Here is a 24596-nt window from a genome sequence, read left to right on the forward strand (position 1 = left end):
ACCTACCTTGCTTGTCACCATGAAAGGTTTTCCTCCTTCCTCTCCTCCCCCCCCCCCCCCCCCCCGCTGCTGGTGATGGCTTATCTTAAGTGATCACTCTCCTTACTGTGTGTATGATAAACCCATTGTTTCATGTTCTCTGTGTGTGTATATAAATCTCTCCTCTGTTTTTTCCACCTAATGCATCCGATGAAGTGAGCTGTAGCTCACGAAAGCTTATGCTCTAATAAATTTTAGTCTCTAAGGTGCCACAAGTCCTCCTTTTCTTTTTGCAAATACAGACTAACACGGCTGCTACTCTGAAACTTTGCTATTATGGTATTTCTAAAGTGTGATCTAGTGGCTACTGGCTTGTGAGATTTGGAGTCAAAGCCCCTAGCCTCTGCCCCTTTTCTACCGCTTAATTTCTGTGTGAACTTTATCAATTTGCCTAGAAACTTATTTCTCAGGAATCCATGTAGTTTGCATTCACTTTTCAATGTGCACTTAGTTTGCATGCACAGTTACCACAGGTGCACACGTTAACCAGGTATTGGCACATGCACTTGACCAGTTAGACACACCATTCCATTTTTGTGTATGAGTACCTGATGTGCACAATTCCTGTGATTGCATATGCAAACAAATCAGGCACACAACTGCACACATGCATTTTTGATCAGGCTGTTATCTTGACTGTGTTGCTTTAGTTTAGCCTATATAAAGCTGGGGTGATATCTGTCTGCCTCTCAGGAGTGTTGTGAGAATTGTTGTTTATAAAGCCCTTTGAGATTATCAGATGGAAGGTACCACATAGGTGCAGAGCATTATCAATGCTTTAACTGAACACGGTTTGTAACATTAAAACAGGTTGTAGCTGAATGTCTGTTTTGTATAATATTCTTTGTGTTTATTTCTCTAGAGTCCCTTGACTTTTGCTTTCTGACACCTCCCCTTCTCATTGTAAATGGAGAATGAATGATGAACAGAGCCTTCTTCAAATAGTCACTGCTGATATCTCTTCCTGGATCATGTATGAGTGATTGCTGTAGGCTATGCAAAGCCTTCTTTCTCTTCAAAGCCTGATGGGATTGCCTACACAGTATCATTATATTCAGCAGCAAGAGCTAGGCTCTGGAGTATGTTTCTGAAGCAGCAATGTAAGCAGCTGTTGCTGAGTCACTAGACAAACCAATCTAACTCTTATTTATTATGTTATGTCCACAGTGCTGTTATCTCAGGGATTGAAAACGTGGAGCAAAAGGGGTTCACTGTGTCAGCACTGGCTGAAATGATGGTCTCTGGGTTAGGAGAAGATTTTGTGAACAGTTTTCGTTTTGAAGTTCGTAAGAGTACCGCTGATAAGAGTGATGCAAAGATTTTTATAAAGAAGAGTTATCACAAAGCCTTCTCTTCTTTATAAAAATCTAAAAGTGGAGAGCTGCATTTATAACATATGTTTTAAAATGTTAGCACAGCATACACACTGTTCTTGTTATTTGCATTACAATTATAAGAAAGATTACTTTGGGAACAAAAACAAGGCTCTCAACTGAAAGTCCTTGGCACTGAAAAGTCTATCTGGAGGGATTGTGCTGACTGAGGTGCTTACAGCCTTTGCTCTGCAGGATATCTAGAGCTGCAAAAGTTGGCAGTCCTGGCCAAAGAGGGGGACATGAGCAAAATATCTGGGAATGCCTTGGTTCAGCACATCCCCCTGGCAACTCTTGCAGGTGGAGCTCTTAGGAAGCGCTGGCAGGAAACCACCTCTGATCATAAGTGATGTAACTCCCGAGGACGGGTGGCTATGCAAACAAATTCTGCCTTTCACCATGGGTGAATTCTTCCTGTGATATAGTGACCTCTGCTGGCAGTTTGTATCTTCTGGTGCCCATGGAGGTGAATCATGCTTAATAGCTTTTGAAAATTTTAAAGATTCTTCCATTACTTTTTTGCCTTGATCCTCCCATGCCTTCATCTAAAACTCGCTATGAAAAAAATTGCCAAGTTTTCCCCTCCTTGACATGTGGAAAGTGTTTGCATTTAATTAATCAATTCCTTGTTCAGATATTCCTTTTAAAAGGGTTTTGTTATGGCAATCCAGTGACTTAGTGATGATACTGTGCTGTACTAAAGAGCTGAGGTTCAAATCCTGGGTGCAGCTTCTCACTCACCGAGGATCTAACCCAACTATCTGCTTGTTGATCGGCATCAGCGGAAGTGGGATCAGGCCACTGGTTAGCACATATTGCTTGCAAGGAGCAGGTGACCTTTGAAAAAAGGTATTATTGAAGAGCTCTAGAGGGACACTAGACCAGAGGAAAGTGGTGATGACAAGATGCCTTTTTACTAGGGAGGAAGTTACATGCAACCATTGCTACTTCAGAGACGGTAGAAAACAGACTCAAGAACCTTGGTCTTGCTGCTAAATATAAGCAGTGCTTAATTTGTGCCAGGGCTCACCAGGGCTCACCTGGACACCGATATCTCTGGGCTTGCTGCATGTGTTATGAATGTAAAAAAAAATTGCTTGAGCCCCAGCATCTCTTCATTCCAAATTGAACACTGAATTTAACAATATTTTACAGCAAATCCCATCAGACTTTGAAGAGAAAGAAGGGTTTATAAAAGTATCCACAATGGTTTGAACGCTTCCTCTTCTCCCACAACATTCACTTCCTGGAAGGTTGTTTGTAGGAAGAGGTTTAAATACAGAGAGGAGAATCTGGTGCCATTTTGTATGATGCTGGGGAAAGGCTTTGCTGGATGTCACTGATTAAAGGTAAAACAGGTTTTACTTAAATGCATGATCCATAGTAACTTTGCTATACATTCAGTATTTGGGGGAGATTATTTTATCTTCCCTTTTCATTTTGTATGTCTTAGAGAAGGGAGAATTTCATGATTACTTGGGCAATTAGAGCTGTCACTAGAGTGAAATTGTGGTGTCACTGAAGTCCATGAAAATTTTGCCATTGACTTCAATGCAGTCAGGATTTCAGCCTGAATGTCCACTGGTCTAGTCCTTGGTGTCACAGAGGTCATGTTCTCTCTTAGCCTCTATTAATATTGTTCAACTGTTTACCATCCAATCCATCTCACCCATAAGCTTCCCCAGTCTTGTGCAAACAAATCCTGAAATGTAAAAAAATCATGGATATATTTTAAAAAAACATGAAAATCATTGAGTTTGAGACTCTCACTGTATTAGTGACAAAAATAGCTTCCAGGGATGCTGGCTCACTGGAGTTTTAAGTAATATTTCTTCATAATAAATATGCAATATTTACGATTTTCCATTCTCATACAAAGAGCAAACCTGATAATTAAATGTGTACCTTTCCTATTGGAATTGTTATTACTTCCGCACACTAAGGTCCTGATCTTACACTGATATCAGTGGGGAGTTAACAGGACTCCATGCAGAACCTCTGGTGCAGAATTGGGCCTAAGACAAGGCACCCAGATTAGAGGCTTTAGGGAGAAAATATAGAAAAGCTATTTAACTATTTTGTAATGTTTTGTGAATATATTTTTTCAAACAGATCTGATTCTGTTTCTGGTCACTTTGGCTCATTTCCTTGGGTGGTCATGAGCTTTGTGTTGTGTTTGCACCTATAAAAGACTATTGTAGCGATGAGAATAAAATCATCTGGAATGAAATGGTACAGTTATTTCTGTTTGAATCTTCTCCTCTGATTTGTTTTCTATTTTTAGATGCCATTCTTCTATAATAAATAAGGGACATACATTTTTTATTAAAACAAATCATTTGCAACATCTGGGAGAAAAAGAGAGAGTAGCCACAAGCTGAAAATAAAACTTGCCAACATAAGCTTCTGTACGTTGCTTGAGAATCATTCCCTAGCAACCCAGCAATAGTGGAGAGATTTCAGGGATTATGTTCAGATTAAATGTCAACAGGAGCTGAGCTCTGGCTCCGTGCCAGGAAGGTCATATGAGGAAAGTCACAAACTTTTACAGTTAAATAAATATGTGCTCTACATAATACCCTCACTGTGCTTCATATCTTACCACTCCTAATAACTTGGATCAAGAATACCCATCACAGTTTGATTTTTTTTATTAAAATGATTCTATTATGCTATTGTACAGTAGTTAAGGTTTTGTCAGCATTTTTATAAACGCTGATTTGCAAGTATTTATAACTGCTCTCTACTCCTAGTAGAAACCTGACATAAAATCTCAGCCTAAAACATCTACAGTTGTTTTTTTTAAAATGTGGTTCATTTTAAAGTTTTAAGAAGTAGAATTATACTCCATTAGTGATTTTTCAAATGCATTGTTTTCTTATTACTCAAAAACAATCTGGTTATTTTAAAACTGAAATGCTCCATGCTATTAATCCATAATGCATACTAATACCACTTTTGGTATTTGGGATAAAGAAACAAAATCTATATAAGTTATCTTGTTTAAAAAAATTTGTGCTTATTAGATATCTAACTTTTTTCAAACCAGTGTTGCTAAAATTGATTACTATTCAATAGTGTACTGTAATACTACAAAGGCCAAATTATGTATTGACTTGCACCTTGCACAACTTCACTAGAACCACAGTACCAAATCTATCCTAGCATGAATGCAGCTTCCATTAACTTCAGTTTTTGCCCCTGTAACAGGGTCAGCCACCAGCTGAGTACTCCCTCATGGTCAGAGGTCACTCTATGGCCCCCTGCCTCTGTTTTCCCTTCTTTAGGGCTCCTCAAACAAATGCAACATAGGCCAAAGGAAATGAAAACATTATTTAGTCCTCAGATATATACTGGCTCTTCAGACCCCAACCCCAGTTCAGTATCTCTCTCCACTTAGTTGGGGGATGGGGTTTCCCAGCCCTCTTTTCAAGAGGTGGGGAACAATTCAATATCTCTGCAAGAGCTAGTCTTGCACCCTGCAGTTTCTGCTTCCTCTAGCCAACTACAGCTTCTCAAGATAGGGTTGGGTTTGCCCAGCCTGACCCCAGTGTACACTTGCTGCTCTTTATAGGGAATCAGCCACTTTCACACAGGTATGCCTCCTTTAGTAGTCAGGGTTGGCTTCCCCCAGGCCCTCCAGTCATTAAGGGTGAGACACCCTTACAGCTAGGGTTGCCAACCCTCTCAAATTGGCCAGGAGTCTACCAGAATCAGCCTCAATCTTCTGGTGACTATTAAAAGTAATCTGGGAGATTTTAATAAGCCAAAAGTTCAGTTGGTGGCACCGTGGGGTTAAGGCAGGCTCCCTGGCTCCGAGCGGCTCCTGGAAGTGACCGGAATATCTGGCTCCTAACCCCGGGGTGGCCATGGGACTCTGCAGCCCCCATTAGTCGGGAACTGCAGCCAATGGGAGCTGCGGGGGCGGTGCCTACCTGGTGCAGTGCGAGGAGCCATCTGTTCACTTTTGAGCCTAGGAGACGGACATGCTGGTAGCTTCTGGGAGCCGCTCAAGGTAAGTGCCTCCTGGAGCCTGCACTCCAAAGCCTCTGCCCCAGCTCTGAGCCCTCTCCCACACCCAAACTCCTTCCCAGAGCCCACACCTCCTTCTGCACCCCTACCCTAGCCCTGAGCCCCCTCCCGCACCCAAACTTTCTCCCAGAGCCCTCACCCCTCCTGTAACCCAACCCCCTGCCCTAGGCTCAGCCCAGAGCCTCCTCCCATACTTTGAACCCTTCACCTCCACGCCCCAGCCCAGAGCTCGCACCCCCTCTTGCACCCCAACCCCCTGCCCCAGCCCGGTGAAAGTGAGTGAGGGTGGCAGAGAATGAGCAACAGAGGGAGGGGGATGGAGTGAGCAGGGTCGGGGCCTCAGAGAAGGGGCGGGGCAGGGCAGGGGAAGGGGCAAGACAAGGATGTTTGGGTTTGTGCGATTACACAGTTGGCAACCCTACTTACAGCACCTGTTTTCATCAGGGCTAAGTTTGGACTAGAATGTGCATATATTGAATCATAGAATCATAGAATATCAGGGTTGGAAGGGACCCCAGAAGGTCATCTAGTCCAACCCCCTGCTCAAAGCAGGACCAAGTCCCAGTTAAATCATCCCAGCCAGGGCTTTGTCAAGCCTGACCTTAAAAACCTCTAAGGAAGGAGATTCTACCACCTCCCTAGGTAACGCATTCCAGTGTTTCACCACCCTCTTAGTGAAAAAGTTTTTCCTAATATCCAATCTAAACCTCCCCCATTGCAACTTGAGACCATTACTCCTCGTTCTGTCATCTGCTACCATTGAGAACAGTCTAGAGCCATCCTCTTTGAAACCCCCTTTCAGGTAGTTGAAAGCAGCTATCAAATCCCCCCTCATTCTTCTCTTCTGCAGACTAAACAATCCCAGCTCCCTCAGCCTCTCCTCATAAGTCATGTGCTCTAGACCCCTAATCATTTTTGTTGCCCTTCGTTGTACTCTTTCCAATTTATCCACATCCTTCCTGTAGTGTGGGGCCCAAAACTGGACACAGTACTCCAGATGAGGCCTCACCAGTGTCGAATAGAGGGGAACAATCACGTCCCTCGATCTGCTCGCTATGCCCCTACTTATACAACCCAAAATGCCATTGGCCTTCTTGGCAACAAGGGCACACTGCTGACTCATATCCAGCTTCTCGTCCACTGTCACCCCTAGGTCCTTTTCCGCAGAACTGCTGCCGAGCCATTCGGTCCCTAGTCTGTAGCGGTGCATTGGATTCTTCCATCCTAAGTGCAGGACCCTGCATTTATCCTTATTGAACCTCATTAGATTTCTTTTGGCCCAATCCTCCAATTTGTCTAGGTCCTTCTGTATCCTATCCCTCCCCTCCAGCGTATCTACCACTCCTCCCAGTTTAGTATCATCCGCAAATTTGCTGAGAGTGCAATCCACACCATCCTCCAGATCATTTATGAAGATATTGAACAAAACGGGCCCCAGGACCGACCCCTGGGGCACTCCACTTGACACCGGCTGCCAACTAGACATGGAGCCATTGATCACTACCCGTTGAGCCCGACAATCTAGCCAGCTTTCTACCCACCTTATAGTGCATTCATCCAGCCCATACTTCCTTAACTTGCTGACAAGAATGCTGTGGGAGACCGTGTCAAAAGCTTTGCTAAAGTCAAGAAACAATACATCCATTGCTTTCCCTTCATCCACAGAACCAGTAATCTCATCATAAAAGGCGATTAGATTAGTCAGGCATGACCTTCCCTTGGTGAATCCATGCTGACTGTTCCTGATCACTTTCCTCTCCTCTAAGTGCTTCAGGATTGATTCTTTGAGGACCTGCTCCATGATTTTTCCAGGGACTGAGGTGAGGCTGACCGGCCTGTAGTTCCCAGGATCCTCCTTCTTCCCTTTTTTAAAGATGGGCACTAAATTAGCCTTTTTCCAGTCATCCGGGACTTCCCCCGTTCGCCACGAGTTTTCAAAGATAATGGCCAAGGGCTCTGCAATCACAGCCGCCAATTCCTTCAGCACTCTCGGATGCAATTCGTCCGGCCCCATGGACTTGTGCACGTCCAGCTTTTCTAAATAGTCCCTAACCACCTCTATCTCTACAGAGGGCTGGCCATCTCTTCCCCATTTTGTGTTGCCCAGCACAGCAGTCTGGGAGCTGACCTTGTTAGTGAAAACAGAGGCAAAAAAAGCATTGAGTACATTAGCTTTTTCCACATCCTCTGTCACTAGCTTGCCTCCCTCATTCAGTAAGGGGCCCACACTTTCCTTGGCTTTCTTCTTGTTGCCAACATACCTGAAGAAACCCTTCTTGTTACTCTTGACATCTCTTGCTAGCTGCAGCTCCAGGTGCGATTTGGCCCTCCTGATATCTTTCCTACATGCCCGAGCAATATTTTTATACTCTTCCCTGGTCATATGTCCAACCTTCCACTTCTTGTAAGCTTCTTTTTTATGTTTAAGATCCGCTAGGATTTCACCATTAAGCCAAGCTGGTCGCCTGCCATATTTACTATTCTTTCGACTCATCGGGATGGTTTGTCCCTGTAACCTCAACAGGGATTCCTTGAAATACAGCCAGCTCTCCTGGACTCCCTTCCCTTTCATGTTAGTCCCCCAGGGGATCCTGGCCATCTGTTCCCTGAGGGAGTCAAAGTCTGCTTTCCTGAAGTCCAGGGTCCGTATCCTGCTGCTTACCTTTCTTCCCTGCGTCAGGATCCTGAACTCAACCAACTCATGGTCACTGCCTCCCAGATTCCCATCCACTTTTGCTTCCCCCACTAATTCTACCCGGTTTGTGAGCAGCAGGTCAAGAAAAGCGCTCCCCCTAGTTGGCTCCCCTAGCACTTGCACCAGGAAATTGTCCCCTACGCTTTCCAAAAACTTCCTGGATTGTCTATGCACCGCTGTATTGCTCTCCCAGCAGATATCAGGAAAATTAAAGTCACCCATGAGAATCAGGGCATGCGATCTAGTAGCTTCCGTGAGTTGCCGGAAGAAAGCCTCATCCACCTCATCCCCCTGGTCCGGTGGTCTATAGCAGACTCCCACCATGACATCACTCTTGTTGCACACACTTCTAAACTTAATCCAGAGACACTCAGGTTTTTCCACAGTTTCGTACCGGAGCTCTGAGCAGTCATACTGCTCCCTTACATACAGTGCTACTCCCCCACCTTTTCTGCCCTGCCTGTCCTTCCTGAACAGTTTATAACCATCCATGACTGTACTCCAGTCATGTGAGTTATCCCACCAAGTCTCTGTAATTCCAATCACGTCATAATTCCTTGACATCACCAGGACCTCCAGTTCTCCCTGCTTGTTTCCAAGGCTTTGTGCATTTGTATATAAGCACTTGAGATAACCTGTTGATCGCCCCTCATTCCCAGTATGAGGCAGGAGCCCTCCCCTCACAGACCTTCCTGCCTGTGCTTCCTCCCGGTATCCCGCTTTCCCACTTACCTCAGGACTTTGGTCTCCTTCCCCCGGTGAACCTAGTTTAAAGCCCTCCTCACTAGGTTAGCCAGCCTGCTGGCAAAGATGTTCTTCCCTCTCTTCGTAAGATGGAGCCCGTCTCTGCCCAGCACTCCTCCTTCATGGAACACCATCCCATGGTCAAAGAATCCAAAGCCTTCTCTCCGACACCACCTGCGTAGCCATTCGTTGACCTCCACGATTCGACGGTCCCTACCCAGGCCTTTTCCTTCCACGGGGAGGATGGACGAGAACACCACTTGCGCCTCCAACTCCTTTATCCTTCTTCCCAGAGCCACGTAGTCCGCAGTGATCCGCTCAAGGTCATTCTTGGCAGTATCATTGGTGCCCACGTGGAGAAGCAGGAAGGGGTAGCGATCCGAGGGCTTGATGAGTCTCGGCAGTCTCTCCGTCACATCACGAATCTTAGCCCCTGGCAAGCAGCAGACTTCTCGGTTTTCCCGGTCAGGGCGGCAGATAGATGACTCAGTCCCCCGGAGGAGAGAGTCCCCGACCACCACCACCCGCCTTCTCCTCTTGGGAGTGGTGGTCGTGGAACCCCCAACCTCAGGACATCGCATCTCATGCCTCCCAACCAGCGGAGTCTCCTTCCGCTTTTTCCCCCCAGACATATCATCTGGTCCACTCTCCGCATTGGTACCTGTGGAGAGAACATGAAAGCGGTTAGTTACCTGTGTCTGTGTTACTGGAACCCGGACATTCCGCTTACCTCTTCTGGAGGTCACATGTTGCCAAGCTTCTTCACTGGCCTCTTGGCTCCTCTGTGCAACCTGCTCTACATCTTTAGAGCTTTGTGCCCCTAGAAGGCTATCCTGAGTTTGGTCCAGAAAATCCTCAGTCTCTCGTATACAACGCAGGGTCGTTACCTGTTGCTCCAGACCTTCAATCTTCTCTTCCAATATGGAGACCAGCTTGCACTTTGTACAGACAAAGTCGCTTCTGTCCTGTGGAAGAAAGACAAACATGGCACATCCAGTGCAGGTCACAACAGCTGAATTCCCCCCTTCCATATCACCTACCTACTACGGAGCTTCCTCAGAGACGTTGGCAAGATGTAAGCCTCACTGGGCTCACTCCAGGCAAACTCCCAGGCAAACTCCTGCTGTGAGCTGCTCTGCTGTCCCCGCTGCTCCGCTGCCGCTCAGCTGGTTCGCGAGGCTCTGGCTATTTTTAAACAGCCAGGCTTCCCTGACGCAAACACACAGACACCCTAATGCCCGCCCCCTGCAGGCTAGCAGCCAATCAGACACTCACTCAGGCTCCCTCCCAGCAAACACACGCTCGGATACTTCCTCAGCAAGCAAACACACACACTCGGATACTTACCAGTCCCAGGCAAACTCCTGCTGTGAGCTGCTCTGCTGTCCCCGCTGCTGTTGGAGCTGTACTGGCACAAAGAATGAAGATAACTGTGATTTGATTCAGAACAGTCTATCAGGTCTATATCACTGTTTTGAAAAGTGCCTGGGTGAAATCCTGTCCCCACTGATATCAATGGGAGCATTGTTAATGACTTTGGTGGGGTCTAGATTTAACCTTCTATTTATAATAATATGGAAGTGGTGATTGCAGGTCCATAGGTAAGGTTAAGATGAAATTTGCACTTAAAGCAGTGATTCAACTACTTTGTTGTTTATGAAGAATACAGCATACCATTCCCCAAAATACAGCATTGACTCTTTAAGTACAGTATGAAATATCTGAAAAATTACAAGTAAATCTGGTAATTACAAATTGAGTCCTTTAAGCAGTATAGCAACCTGCATTTCACGACTTATTTGTCCTGAATTGTGTTAATAACAGAATTATATAAACACTCCAAACTTGCCATGTAATTAAAAATCACTGAAATCTTAGGCACTGGCTCATTTGAACCATTAACATTTGTTTAGAGTTAAAAGTAATTTTTTGCCATTATTCTTCAGATCTGAAAGTTTCTTCTTAAGAAGAGCTAATAAATCATGTTCTTCTACAGAGAACTCCACAAAGGACTTCCTTCTTTTACAGTTGTCATTTGCAGTGTAATGAGAACATGAAGTTGTATTCAGGATAAAATGACGCACTGAATTCTTGTTTGTATTAAAAATCCATCTTGTAAGGAAGTCCAAAAGTGACAGGAATATACGTAGTGCATTTTAGAAAAGAATAGGAACCAATTGTGCATCCTTTATTCATGTTCACCATCACATGATTAAGGGCCCCATCAATACTATATTGTCAAGTTTGTTCTCTTGCCAGTGCAGGGCATAGTACCCGATCCAGAGCCCCCTGAAGTTTCTTTTAGTGGGCTTTGGAACAGGTCAACAAGCTGCAATCAATGGAGTTAGAGCAGTCTAACATTGGGATAATGCAGTGGTGAACTGGGCCTTATTTCTTACTTTCTGGGAAAGCAATGTGTTTTAAAATGGATTGTGTTGGCATAAATTAAATTATTGTAATGTGCCATAATTTATGTTAATATTTCAAAGATTATAATGATAAAATATTTCAAATATATTTTTTAAACATGACAGCTTTCATATTTGGTTAAGTAAGTTGCTTAAAAGCTCCTACGAATCTGCATAATGCAACCTGATTATTTTACAATAAATTGTGTGTTCAGCTTGAATTGAGAGTGTGGTATTAATGAAAATCTATTCACCTTCTTAAGGAATAATTACATATTCTGGTAAATTTCAGATGGCATCCTATTGAATTTTTCCTGTTTTTTGTTTTAATGAGCTACTACACTGTTCAATTACATTATATTTTTAATGTTGATTCCCTGGAATTTTTGCTGGTTATTTGCTTGCCATTGCCAGGTTTTAGTGCAACAGGAAGTGTCTTTGTAAAATCTGTAGATTCATAGAAACTGGAATTATCTACTTGGTCAACTTGTCTCTTCCTCTGTCTGTTCAGCATTGTGTCTTTAGCCTGGTAGAAATTGAGTAGTGAGTATTTTACAGGGTGCTCTGCATTTGGCAGGATTGGATCTGTTGCATTCTACATTTATAATCCCAAATACTTTGTCCTAGTAGTTAATGCCTAAAATAATGAGCAGTAATACTGGTAATGTGTGCATGCTTGTCCAAAACAATAGAGTGAAAAATATATATTTAATAAAATGTTATGGTAGCAGAAGTAATTTCCATTTAGTTGCACAATTTCTCTGTACACTATTCACATTGCATTTCCCTTTACATTTGAGTGTCACTAAATGCTCATGTACTGCCATCTGAGTGACAATAGCCAGGTGTGCTTTGTATAAGTGTGATTGATTGTAGTTTAAAGCCTCTGCCTCAGACTCTTGGAGGTTCAGAGCATTCACGCTTACAATAATCACATTATTCAAGGTGGTGTCACCAATGTTGCAGTGGCCCTTTGTTTTAAGTCTGCATTGAATACACATTTCCAATGTAAGTCATTTCTTCTGTGCAAGAAAATAGGATTTCAGTGATGAAGAAAGAGTGAAGGTCAGTGGTTAAATTAGGGTGGAATTTACTCAGGGCTGCAATTACTTTAAAAAGTTCATAGTTAAGGTTAAGTGCCATCATTATGAAGAAAGACAGGGTGAGTGAGGTAATTTCTTTTATTGGACCATCAGTTGTTGAAAGAGACAAGTTTTTGAGCGGAAAAGTTCCATGTAAGCTCAAAAGCTTGTCTCTTTCACCAACAGTAGTTGGTCCAATAAAAGAAATTACATCACCCACCTTGTCTCTTTAATATCCTGAAGCCAACATGGCTACAACAACACTGCAAACGATCAGTCTGAAGTTCATTCACATGACAGGGTTCCCCATTTCTCCCCTTTGCTATCTTTTACCCAATCAGCTGATTTGATCTGGGTAAATGCTACTAAAAGAATTTGACAATTAGATTAGGATAAAAAATAGAAACATGAATTTGATGGTATTTAGAATTCTTTTTGTTTTCCGCAAACATTTATAGAAGTGATTTTTATGTTTTGTTTGTAGAAAGTATAAGTCTGCTAAATACGTATTCATACGAAGGTTCACACCAGAAATGTTTGCATGGCCATCTTGAAATCATTCTGATTTCTCCCATTCTGAAAAAGTTACAGTCAATAAAGATATTAAAACCGGACCACAGGAATTAAGTGACCAACTAAATGTATAAAAAATCAATACCAATAATTTGCCATGTTCATTGCTGTTGATTCTGATCTCTGCCTCCCTGTCTTTTTGTTACAATGCTTCAGCTTGCTGCACCTCCATTCACTTGAGTCTTAAAATAGACTTCACTTAGTAGTGATGCACTGAAGTGGCTTTAAAGGGAAATTAAACAGAGCAAAAGGTGGTTAGCTACTTAACCATAGGCCTGATCTACACTGTAAAATTGGGTTGATGTAAGCTGCCTTGTGTTAACCTAGTCATGCATGTGTCTACAGTTAAATTTGTCTCCTACTGTGTCACCCCATTACAAAAATACAGTAGCACCACCTCCCCAAGTGGCATTGAGCCATGATCGATGTACTGAGGCTGACGTGAGTGTAGGCACTGCGTTACTTATCTTAACACTAACAGCCCTCCAACAGCTCTTCCACAATGCCTGGCACTGACTGGTCCACTGCCTAGGGGTCCCAGAGACCAGAAGCCCCCCACTATCCTTTAAGGCCTTGCAAATTTTTGAAATGCCTTCTCCTGCTTGTCCAGCTTAGCAAGCACACTTTAGCAGCTCTCCATTGTTGTGCGCAACTGCCCAGCTACATTTCCAGATGCACTCCAGCTTGGAGGCAAGAAGAGCTATGTGCAAGAACAGCTACAGACCAGCTGTAGAAACGTGGACCCCAAAGAGCAGATTGCATGGAGGATGCAGGAGAAGAGATACAATAGGAAACAGCAGCAGTGCCACATGAAAGCAAAGGAACTGTGTCAGGCACATCAGAAGGCCAGGGAGGCCAACAGTCGACCATGGATGCCTCAGAGGAGCCTGAGCCACAGGTCACTGGCATGAACAGTCAGGTCGACGTAAGGTAGCTTATGTCAACCTAACTCTGTAAGCATCTACATTAAAATGTAGCTCTCACCAATGTCATTCGCTCACTATACCTACTTAATAACTCCACCTTCGCAAGAATTATAGCACTTAAATCGATGTAGTCAGATTGACACAGTGTCGGTGTAGACACTGCATTGCTTAAATTGACTGTTGCTGCCTTTCAGAAACAGTCCTACAATGCCCCGCAAGTGCTCCAGATGAGGACACCGACACAAGAAGCATAGTGCGGATGTGTAAAAGTGATTCAATTACTGCTGCGGCTGTACATCGACATAACTTATGTCAACTTAATTTTGTCATGTAGACTTGCCCTCAGCAATATTGTTTCAGGTTCTGTTCATCTCCACGGGGTGTTCTCATTCAGCTGAGAACATCACATTGGGATGAATGGGCCATTTCATTTCTTTCAGAGACTGCTGTGCTGCAATGGATGTGAAGAAGAGCCTGTTCCCTCCACGGTCTGTCTATCCTTCTTGTTTAAAGGGTGACACTTCAAAATGCTCTGAAATCCCCACAGTTTCACAGATTTTCTTGAAATTAGCAACACCTTGTGGGAGTGCAGAGTATAATTATTGACCCATATATAGGGTCATTTGTGCCAAGGACACCAGAAATATAAGCCTTGGAAAAAATAGCCATTTTTCAAAAAGTTTCTAGGGTTTGTGCGTGTATGTGTGTAGAGCTAACAAGCAAACTATTGCTGAGATGTGAGTCAAAATATAACCTTAACTCTGCCCTCTTTCAGCAGTGCCCCAGTGTGTCCTGTTAACACAAATAGTTTCACTCTTCTTTTTGTCATTTAATAGTGTTAGATGGAATCCTGTGGATGAGAGTGAATGGAAAAGGAGGTGAAGAGCTTATATGTTTCAGCAACTGTGGGGTTGGCAAAAAGGTATGTGGGTGAATGGGGCATTTCAGAGCATTACTGTAAAAGGGCAGAGTTAAGATTGCACAGGCAACTTTAACCATGCATTTCCTGGTTTTCAGAAGTTTGAGTTTTGCTCAGTTTAACATTCTGCAAGGGAATGACATACCACCATGCAACCTTAACTCTGCATTAACATAGTTTTTGCCATTGAATAATATATCTGTTTGTGTCTGACAAATTATTATTAAATATGGTTGCCATCTAGGGCTAATTGAACATCACATAAAACATAAGAATGGTCTGACCTATCTAGCCCAGTATCCTTTTCTTCTGAGAGTGGCTGGTGCTAGGTGCTTCATAGGGAATGAAAAAAGAGAGGAAGATTTATTGAGTGATCCATCCCTGTTGTCCAGTCCCAGCTTCTGGCTGTTTGGATGGCACATTTTTTTATCTAAACTGTTTTTTGCTATAAAATTGGAGGTTTGACCAAATGAATTTTTTTTGTGAAAAATGTCTGCTGCCTGATGAAAAAAATGATTTTTTTAAAATGAGAAATCAAAAACGTGTGGCCCCCAAACTGAAAAATTTCAGCTGAAAACTATCTCACATGATGTATAACATCTCTCCCAGGTGGGAGCCCAGAGTGCATTATGGGAGAAGTAGTCTGACTGGGAAGCTTGGCCTATTGAGGAAAATGGGCACATTAGGTACCCAAATTACAACCTTCATGAGGCACTGTGGCAGCAGCTCCAAATTGTAATTTCACAGTATTCGAATTGCTGCTGAAAAATTAAAATTGTCCGTTGAGAAAAAAACTGTTTTTTGACCAGCTCCATAATTTTAATTTCTTATGAGGTGCTGAATAAACATAGACTTATATACTCAGTCTAAGTCGGGTTTTCCTAACGTTTCTGAACAACATGCCTTTTGTTCTCTTTAGGAGTTTTATGTAAATTTAATGAAGACCTTTATCTCCTGGAGGATGACATAATTTTGTTCCGAGGAAGAGAGAGAAGGGGAGAGCAGTTCCTGTAAGTTTGGGCTGATGTGCACTTTTTTTTTTACTGTGTTTTGTCTAAAGGCTCTTACACCTAACAAAATAACCCAGTCAGGGCACTAAATTACTGTTTGTCCCCTGAGCTGATTGCAGCATGATTAAATTTTGTACAGTTAGCAGGCCATTGTGCTCCATACCTGCATTAAAGCCTTGGTCATGTAGCCCAGTTACTACATAGTTCTTGTCTACACTATAAATTTTAACCATGTTGTAACTAAAAGGGGATTGTGTCCCTCAGAGCCACATATAGAGAAGATCCTCCATGTACAGTTCTTTCTTCATCCCAAACTCAGCCATCTCTGAGACAGTATCCCCCTTGCCCTCTGATCTCATGGAGACCTCGGTGCTGGTCAGGGGTCCATGTGGAGGGACACAGTACGGACTAGGCAGGCCAGTGTGGAGCCAGGATGATGCAGATCCATATTTCTGTACCCAGCAGAGTTTACTAGGAAAAGCTAAGGCAGTCTGGGTCTGTGTTACATTTTCCTCAGAACACCCTTGGCAAAGTAACATTGCTTTATTCTATCTGTCATTACATCTACCCCTTTACAATCAATCTAATAATTTTAATAGAAATTCATTAATTTCTGGAATGATATCACTACTTGACTACAAAAGGACTATGTTTTATATATTGATTATAACAAGTGTCTGTGAGTGAGTTTGTAAAGACATATAATATAGACCCTTGTAACAAGTGACTGAATAATGTGATTAATTTAAATGTACCCATGCAGTTAGAAATATGGTGCAATTATTCATATTGGTCACTGAGGATAAAATGTTGACATTGATTTTGCCATCTGAGATCAAAAGATTATCAGTATTTTTAATCTGATTTTAGACATTCGGATGTCATTAAAAGGTTATCAGGAGTATCAATTTACAAACAGTCTTTAAACCATGATTTCAGAACTTCAATAGCTCAGACATAGGTGAGAGGTTTATTGCAGGAGTGGGTGAGTGAGATTCTGTGGCCTGCGTTGTGCAGGAGGTCAGACTAGATGATCATAATGGTCCCTTCTGACCTTAAAGTCTATGACTCTATTATGTTAATTTCTTACCTGAGAAAATCAGGTTGGATATCTGAGGTGGAGAACAATTTTAAATTTTATTAAATTAAAGCTGTGTTCAGATTACAGTTGATTCATTTGGGCATAAAATGAAACAGCAACAGTACTTAATATTATTGTTTGTCTTGAATTAGTTGGTATTCACTGATTAAATTGTTACATTTGTCTGTTTGCCTAGACTCTGTGTATCTTTCTTTGAACAGAAGACAAAAAAAGAAAGGGCATACCTTTACTGAATAGCTGTAGTGCTGGAGAACCCTGTTATCAGTGAATTCCCTGACACAGGAAACTTGCCCTAAAATCCTGGAGTCTTTCAGTGAACCAAAAAAAAAAGAAAAAAGAAAAAAAAGCCACAACTTTTGTTGTTGTAATGAGAAGTCAGCAGCCTAGATTTGTTTTAATATTCATTATCATAGAATCGTAGGACTGAAAGGGACCTTGAGAGGTCATCGAGTCCCGTCCCTAGCACTCCTGACAGGACTAAGTATTATCTAGGTTAATGTCTTTGTACTGTGACCGAGAAATCAATAGCTAACTTTCAGACTGGCCAATAATGGGTAATTACTTGTTAGTTAGGTGTGGTTTTGAAGCATGTGTGTATCATTGCTTTTCATTTAATCTGGAAATAAAGCTAGATACAACTAAAGAGCAAGAGACATTGTTTCAATTGCTCTGTTTTCATCCACTACTGGAGATATTTCATATTGGCCACTGATTCATTTTCCTTCTAACTTCCCCACACCCTTCTTCACTTCTAAGGTGGTCTTCCTTTGAACTTTATAATAGCTCAGATCTCTGATTTAATGGCCTTCTTTGATTACCCCGGTACTTTTTAACTGATGGTCTCTAAATCCTTTTGTCTCTCGTGCATCACATTCCTCCACTTATAGCTTTTTGGCTTTGACATATGATGCATAGTAGAGCCTTTGTGGAGTGCATCCTCTGGTGGTGCTGGTCTAACTCCTGTTTTTAAAAAATACATATTTTCAGAATTAAAGTGTATTCTAACATTATTCAAACACTTCATCTTAAAACAGGCTTCCTCTACTTTTCTGTCATTAAGGACTTACCAAGGGACTAGCAAAGTTCATTGGTCTAAGAGTGGTCTTTAAACAAAGGTATCCTAAAAGTCTTGTATACTGTAAAGGGACCATTTAAGATGAGTGGCCGAACAGAAGTGGTCCCTAGAGCTGGTTTCACTGTAGAACAAGAGACGGAACTTTCTCAGGTGCCAGCCCACTAAAGAGACATGAGCTCCAATAGGAACTAAGAATCAATCCTCACCACCTTCCACTCCAAGTGCAAGTTGCATTTCTCTGACCTTACTTTCTCCAACATAAACCATACTGGGGTGGGTTTGGAGGGTAGGGTATATTATAAAAAAATTCCAGACCAAAACACTCCACTCCACACAATTCTCCCCATGGGGAGAGGATGAAAGGACAAACCATTGTGACAGACGTAGTCATATTGTTTAATGCACGACTAGAAGGCACTCAAATACAAAAGTGATGAGCACAGTATAAGAAACTATGTAGAACAGAATAGACTAGAAAAGGAACATATGGTGAGTCAATGAATCAGTGGGGAATCAGTGCACACTGACTTTCTACTTCCATTTTTAATCCATTGTAAAACTGCAAAAATTTGTATTTATTACATCATCTCTGTAGTGATACCTAAAGTCCATGGTTTGAAAAATAGAAAAAAAGCTACTAAGTGACTCTTTTGGAGCAGATAGACCAAACATTTGACCTGCCCAGTTTGTTGTTGTTTGTGTTTGTTTGTTTGTTTGTTTGGGGTTTTTTACCTTTTGAAAAGTCCATGTGTATCTTTATATGTGACTTTGTAACAAATGCCAGCAGCTAGGTGTTCATGAGCAAAACTGCAATAAGAAGTCAGTGTGTGTATATACACTCTTTAATTTCAAATTTGCAAGGGGTTTTTAAAAGAAATAGTAAAAAGGAAAAAAAAATAATTTGGAAAAATTCCTTGTCAGTCATTCAAAAATGTTATTATTCATTATCAAGCCTGTTACTTCAAGCATTACTAGATAATAAAAGGTAACAGATTGTTTTTAAAGTCAGTATTATTTGCCACTAAATGTGTCAATAATTCTACCCTTTTTGTTGTAGTATGTACATTTTATCATGGTTGGCTGTGGAGTGAAGGTACAATACTCCCTTTGAAGCCTCACAGCCAAAGCTAGTCTATGGTATTCTGTCGTTGGTCAGTCACATATTTTTCAAAATGCTGAGACAATTTACACATTTTTCAATTTTTCTTCTTGCACAGTCATGTTGTGTCTCATTCTCTGATTATCAGAAAAAAAAAGAAGAAGCAAAAAGTAGAAACTTTGGCTTGTCAGCAAAGAGTGAGAAGGAGAGTGAGATGGGTGTGAAGCATGGGCCACACACAAAAGCACTATAAACAGAAGTTGAAATAAACTCTAAGCATAGCACAACAGAACTGAAAATAACAGGGAAAGTGAAAACTTTAAAAACACATTTTTATATCTACCCATGTCAGTGTCACAGCTCACTTTCCCTTTTGAACTGCATAAAAGACAATGGACGTTTAACAAATAAAAGTGCTAAGCTTGAATGTAGACCAGATCAGTAGTGATCAAAAATTGTTACCATCTAATGACCGTTCAGGTGTCCATATGAAATGAGTTTAGTGCTGTCTGGTCTTTGTCTCGTTTCCAGTGGACAATCATCCACATCACAAAAATCATCACTGCCGTTGACACTGATTGGAGTCCTTGTTGGTAATCTGAGCTATGGAGACTGAATGAGCTATGGAGATTGAACAGTCTCTCCTCAAGAGATGCTTCCTCCGAAGCAAGATTGAGGCCCATTGGTGGAACAATTCAAGGAAGTTTTCGCTGCTCCTGATCTGTAGCCAAGCAGAGAACTTTCAATCCAACATGTTTAATGAATATAAATAAATACCCAAATGTGTAAGGGGGAAAAAGTCTTAAAAAATAATTCCCAGTTCAAATTATTTTAATGAAATGTTTTATGTCCATGCTGCACGTGCATGGTCACACACATACACATCTTTACAGCCAGACCAACATTAATAATACTATAAGAATGCTAAAATTTTCTAAAATTCACAAATTAGTACATAATGTTGTGGTGTAATATCAAGCTATACATGTATGACATTTTTAAGTGTAGATAAGCCATTTTAGGTATTTCTAGAGGTGTTTTATATTTATCAGTTTCCGAATTTCTCTGCCTGCAAGCCTTGTTCTGCAGGATTCATGGTAACAAGGGGAGCCTTGTTTCAGAGTAGCAGCCATGTTAGTCTGTATTCACAAAAATAAAAGGAGTACTTGTGGCACCTTAGAGACTAACAGATTTATTTGAGCATAAGCTTTCGTGAGCTACAGCTCACTTCATCGGATGCATTTGGTGGAAAATACAGAGGGGAGATTTGTATACACACACACAGAGAACATGAAACAATGGATTTTATCATGCACACTGTAAGGAGAGTGATCACTTAAGATGATTTACTTGATTTACAAGTGTAATGATAAGAAAAAATAATCCCAATCAAATCTTTTTAAATGGTCTAAAATATTTATAAAATAGTTTTTTCGCATCATCCAGTCATGGAGTCTTAAAATTCCCCCGTTCTGAAGGAAGGTAGTGTCTTATTACTGGAGCTCCATGGAATTCACTCAGCAAGGTAGTAAATCCATTGAAAGATATGTTGAATTGTAAATTGCCAAGATTGTATGTAGCTTATATAGAACACATAATTCTGGGACGTGGAACAAAGATATTATTAGCACTTATTTGAGATGACCTACGTAACTCACGCATAGGTTCTCCAAACATGATTAATGCACGCATGCCAAACTCATGCCAATAAAGCCTTTATATTACACCATTATGTATTTCTTTATATATCCATATTTACATACCTCTGGCTTTTAATGTAGCAACTGTGTAAAACAGCTCACAGCAACTCTAAACAGTCTTCATATGGAACTGCAGGGTGAAGTTATTTAGGCAGAGCAGTTGCATTACCTAGTGTGTACTGGGATTTGGCCAAGATACCAGGATTAACACCTCTATTCTTATGAAATATGCCATTGGATCTTCAATTACCTCAAGTAGTCAGGGGCTTAGGTTTACGTTCCATCTGAAAGAGCCCAGCAGGCCTTCACAGTACCACTAACACTATGTGCTGGACAGAGCAGGGGCTCAACATTAATACAGAAAAAAGAGTCCCACCTACTACTGCATCACTATATATATAGTGTGTATATATATATATATATACACACACAACCTATTTGCTTTGTGTACACACAAACATCTTAATAAAGCTAAATTCCATGTGAGATTTTTGGCTTAGTGCACATGCTTGGCAGCTGGATTGAAGCAGCACACCTTAAAAGCTTGAGAAGAACTTTCGATAGAAATCTATCTGACCAATCATATGGACCAGTGATACTCAGACTTCAGTGGTTCAGGAGTCAAATTAGCGATCAATATTGCCCAAAAGAGCCATAGAATTGTGAATTCATTGTTTCATTCACTATTATACTATCTAGTCATATGTAAACAGTGTGACGGGGAAATGTTTAGTGTGTGTGTGTGTGTGTATGTGTATTTAATTCTCACAGCAAAATGACTGACCAAGTATTATTAGTTTATCAACTACATTTGGCTAATAACATAGTAAAAGCATCCTGATTGGTTAATAACTTAGAGGGTTAATAATTAAATCACAGTGTTTTAATATCATGTGCTCCAAAGAGCTGCAGGAGATACATTAAAGAGACACTTGTGATTTGCGAGCATCAGTCTGAGTATCAGATTGGGACATTTAAGAACATAATTCCTTCACTGTCATTAGGACACATTGAATTAAACCCCAACTTTCTGGACAGTGCCAGAACACAGATTTACAGTTGCCTGAGTACTGTTTTATTAACATTTTAATGAATCTTCTTGAATTTGTTTTCTTGAAGTATAATATTTGAGGAGCAAGTGGCCCGTTCATTTGTATGCACCTTGAAGCATGCATCAACTAGATTCCTTTGTATTTAGAGTCAGAAATCTCTATTGACAGCATCCCTTCATCTAGTGAGACACAGGATGTGCACTTAGTCCCGTAGAGATCACTTCCATCAATTATTTAGCATTAGTGTGGATAGTTAGCTTGGGTTTGATAGAAAACTTAATAGGGATGGAAAGGGATCAGAGGACCGGGAATGGGCCCAAGTGGAGACCCACACTCAGGGGGGAGGGAAGCCACCTCCCAAAAGCCTCAGGACAGGTGGGGAAAAGCAGTGTCTCATCTGTGACCAGCTGGCTCACTTTTTGCCTGGGATTGCCTACTCCACCTGCTGAGGCCCAGTGTGGAAATGGAAATGCCAGCTCCACCCCCAACCTCAAAGAGAGTTAACTGTGTGCCTGATTCACCAAAGGGAGGGAGTCAAACAGCCAGTCTGTCAATGGCATCTAATATTCATGCTGAGCCATTCACTCCTCAAACCATTGTCCACATATCATGCTGCAACCTCCTGGGAGCAGAGCCATTGGATGGTAGTCAGTGGAGAGACATTCATTGGATGGATAAATTCTGGGACTGCTAAAACTGTAATTAAGCCCCATGTCATGAAACCCTATCTAATGTTTGCACGTTGTAAAATCTGGATTAAAATTCCTGGAGTAAAAGCCGTCACTCTACCTACATCACAGCTTTCTATACAGACCAGGAAGGGTTGGGGTGCTGGTTGTAGGTGTACTGTCAAATATTCTGTATTATTTACTTTTGAAGAATGATATTATGGCTTTGAAAGCAAAGGGGGTGAATCAGGCCCAATGAGTTAGCTTCAGACCTGCAAGAGACTGTGTTAGCCAAAATGCAAATGGAGTCATTTATGGGGGGTGTATCCCCCGTGCCATTATCCAAGAGGAATCAAGTTACCTTCCAAGTATATTGCCCATAGGTATAAGTTACTATATAGCTCCTTCTAACCACGCACATTTATTCTTAAGGTAAAAGCATTACAGAGAATACATATAAAAACAATAAAAGTTTCTACACACATGCTAGAAGCTTACCAGAGGTCACCCACAACTCCAGCCTAGGGCTCTGGTAGATTTTAGTCCTTCAAAACCCACAACTGGGTTTTCCAAGTGCATATCCATCTTAAATCCAAACTAGGACAATGGCTGGGCAGATCAGCAGTTTCTTTGTACAGCTTAGGCCTTTGATCTTGGCCTTCAGAAATAGGTAATCAGCAGAAAATGACCCTCTCCTCAGGGTGTAACTTCAAAAGGCTGGGTTTTTGCATAACTGGAGTTTGGGAATTTGTACTAATTTCTCCCTGGAGATTCCTCAGGAAATCCATTAACATTTATTGTTCCAAAAGTCCATATGTGTCTGGCATATTTTCAGTATAGCCTTTTGAATTCCTAGGTCTTACATCTGTCACATCCCTATTAGGTTTTCTACCAAGGAAGTTAGATACCCAACTGCCATTTCTGCCTTTGGAATTCTTTGCCTAGGATTTTAACTTATGTCGCCCGCATTTGAAAACACTGGCTGTAGTGTTTTAATTTTAAAAAAGGAAACTGAACTAGCACATTTATATTAACTGACTTCAAAGGATGAGTAAGAGTTCAGCATCAAAAGCCAAATAAAAGTTTTGAGAGAAAAAGTCACCAGCCAGTAGACAATGGGGAATCCTAAGGTGTCCTCTGTATGCTGAGAAATGGGAAACATGCTCTGATCTAGTGAGAGAATTTCTGCAGGTTTCATAACTTTCTGAAATTTGACTTTCTACATTTTGGGTGATAGCCAACACAATACTTTGAGAGGAAGTATCAAGATGGAGTTGAAATTTAAATCATTTATACCTTTGCTATATTTACTGCTGAAATGAGTGAACTTCTTTGTTATATACATTATGGTCCTTTTGCGAACAGGGACTGCTAACAGGGAGTCTCAAGAGGGAGTTCTCCAGGTGAAGGAGGAGCAAATATGGGACCCTTGGGGTAAATGGCTGTCTGTAGTGTGTGTTTGTGTTTGGGAATTACTTGCTGTGTGCTGAGCTTGTGTGTGTTTGTTTGTTTGCTTGTTTGTTTGAGGGACCGTGGCTGTCAGTTGGAAGCTGTGAGCTTCTAAACAAGGTTTGAAATCTAGAAGCCTCTGTTCATTGGCTGAGCCTTAGTCGGGGGCGGGGCTATCAAGAAGGCCAAGGCTTTATGAAGCAATGAGCAAGCGACCAGGGACCGCTAACAGGGAGTTTTGAGAGGGAGTTTGGAAAGGGGGCAAGGTACACTTGCTGTTCTTTAAAACCTTTAAACTAAACTATAATCAAAACTCATTGATTTAAACAAAAACCCTATCATTAACCTAGGTAGCTGTAGGAGAGAATGCAGGCTGAAGCCCAGCAGCAGAGTGGGGGCTATCCTGTTTATTGCACTTGGTGTAGCATGTATGATTACCTGCCCTGTGGGCGGATGGCGTATGTGTGCATTCGATACAAGGAGCTCCTGGCTCTCAGAGACCATGTACGGGCTTTGGAGGCCAGGGTGGCAGACCTGGAGGAGCTAAAGGAGGCAGAGAGGTATGTTGATGAGGCTTTCCGGGACACTGTAGATTTGTGCCACCTCCGGTCAGACAGCCCCAGTGCTGTTAAGGAGACAGCCCCAGAGAA

General features: G+C 41.7%; 1 protein-coding gene across 4 annotated transcripts in view; it reads left to right on the top strand.

Moving 5' to 3' along the window:
* THRB (thyroid hormone receptor beta) overlaps positions 1-24596 on the top strand; it is a 283663-nt gene that overhangs the window by 91301 nt on the left and 167766 nt on the right. For 2 of the 4 annotated variants that reach the window (XM_043509019.1, XM_043509021.1), the window contains exons 2-3: positions 14709-14794; positions 15711-15801. The gene's annotated coding sequence lies outside the window, so the exon portion shown is untranslated. The remainder of the gene's footprint in view (positions 1-14708; positions 14795-15710; positions 15802-24596) is intronic. The other 2 variants (XM_043509020.1, XM_043509022.1) reach the window with 1 other exon arrangement.

Source organism: Dermochelys coriacea, chromosome 2, assembly GCF_009764565.3.
Source record: "Dermochelys coriacea isolate rDerCor1 chromosome 2, rDerCor1.pri.v4, whole genome shotgun sequence".
NCBI lineage: Eukaryota > Metazoa > Chordata > Testudines > Dermochelyidae > Dermochelys > Dermochelys coriacea.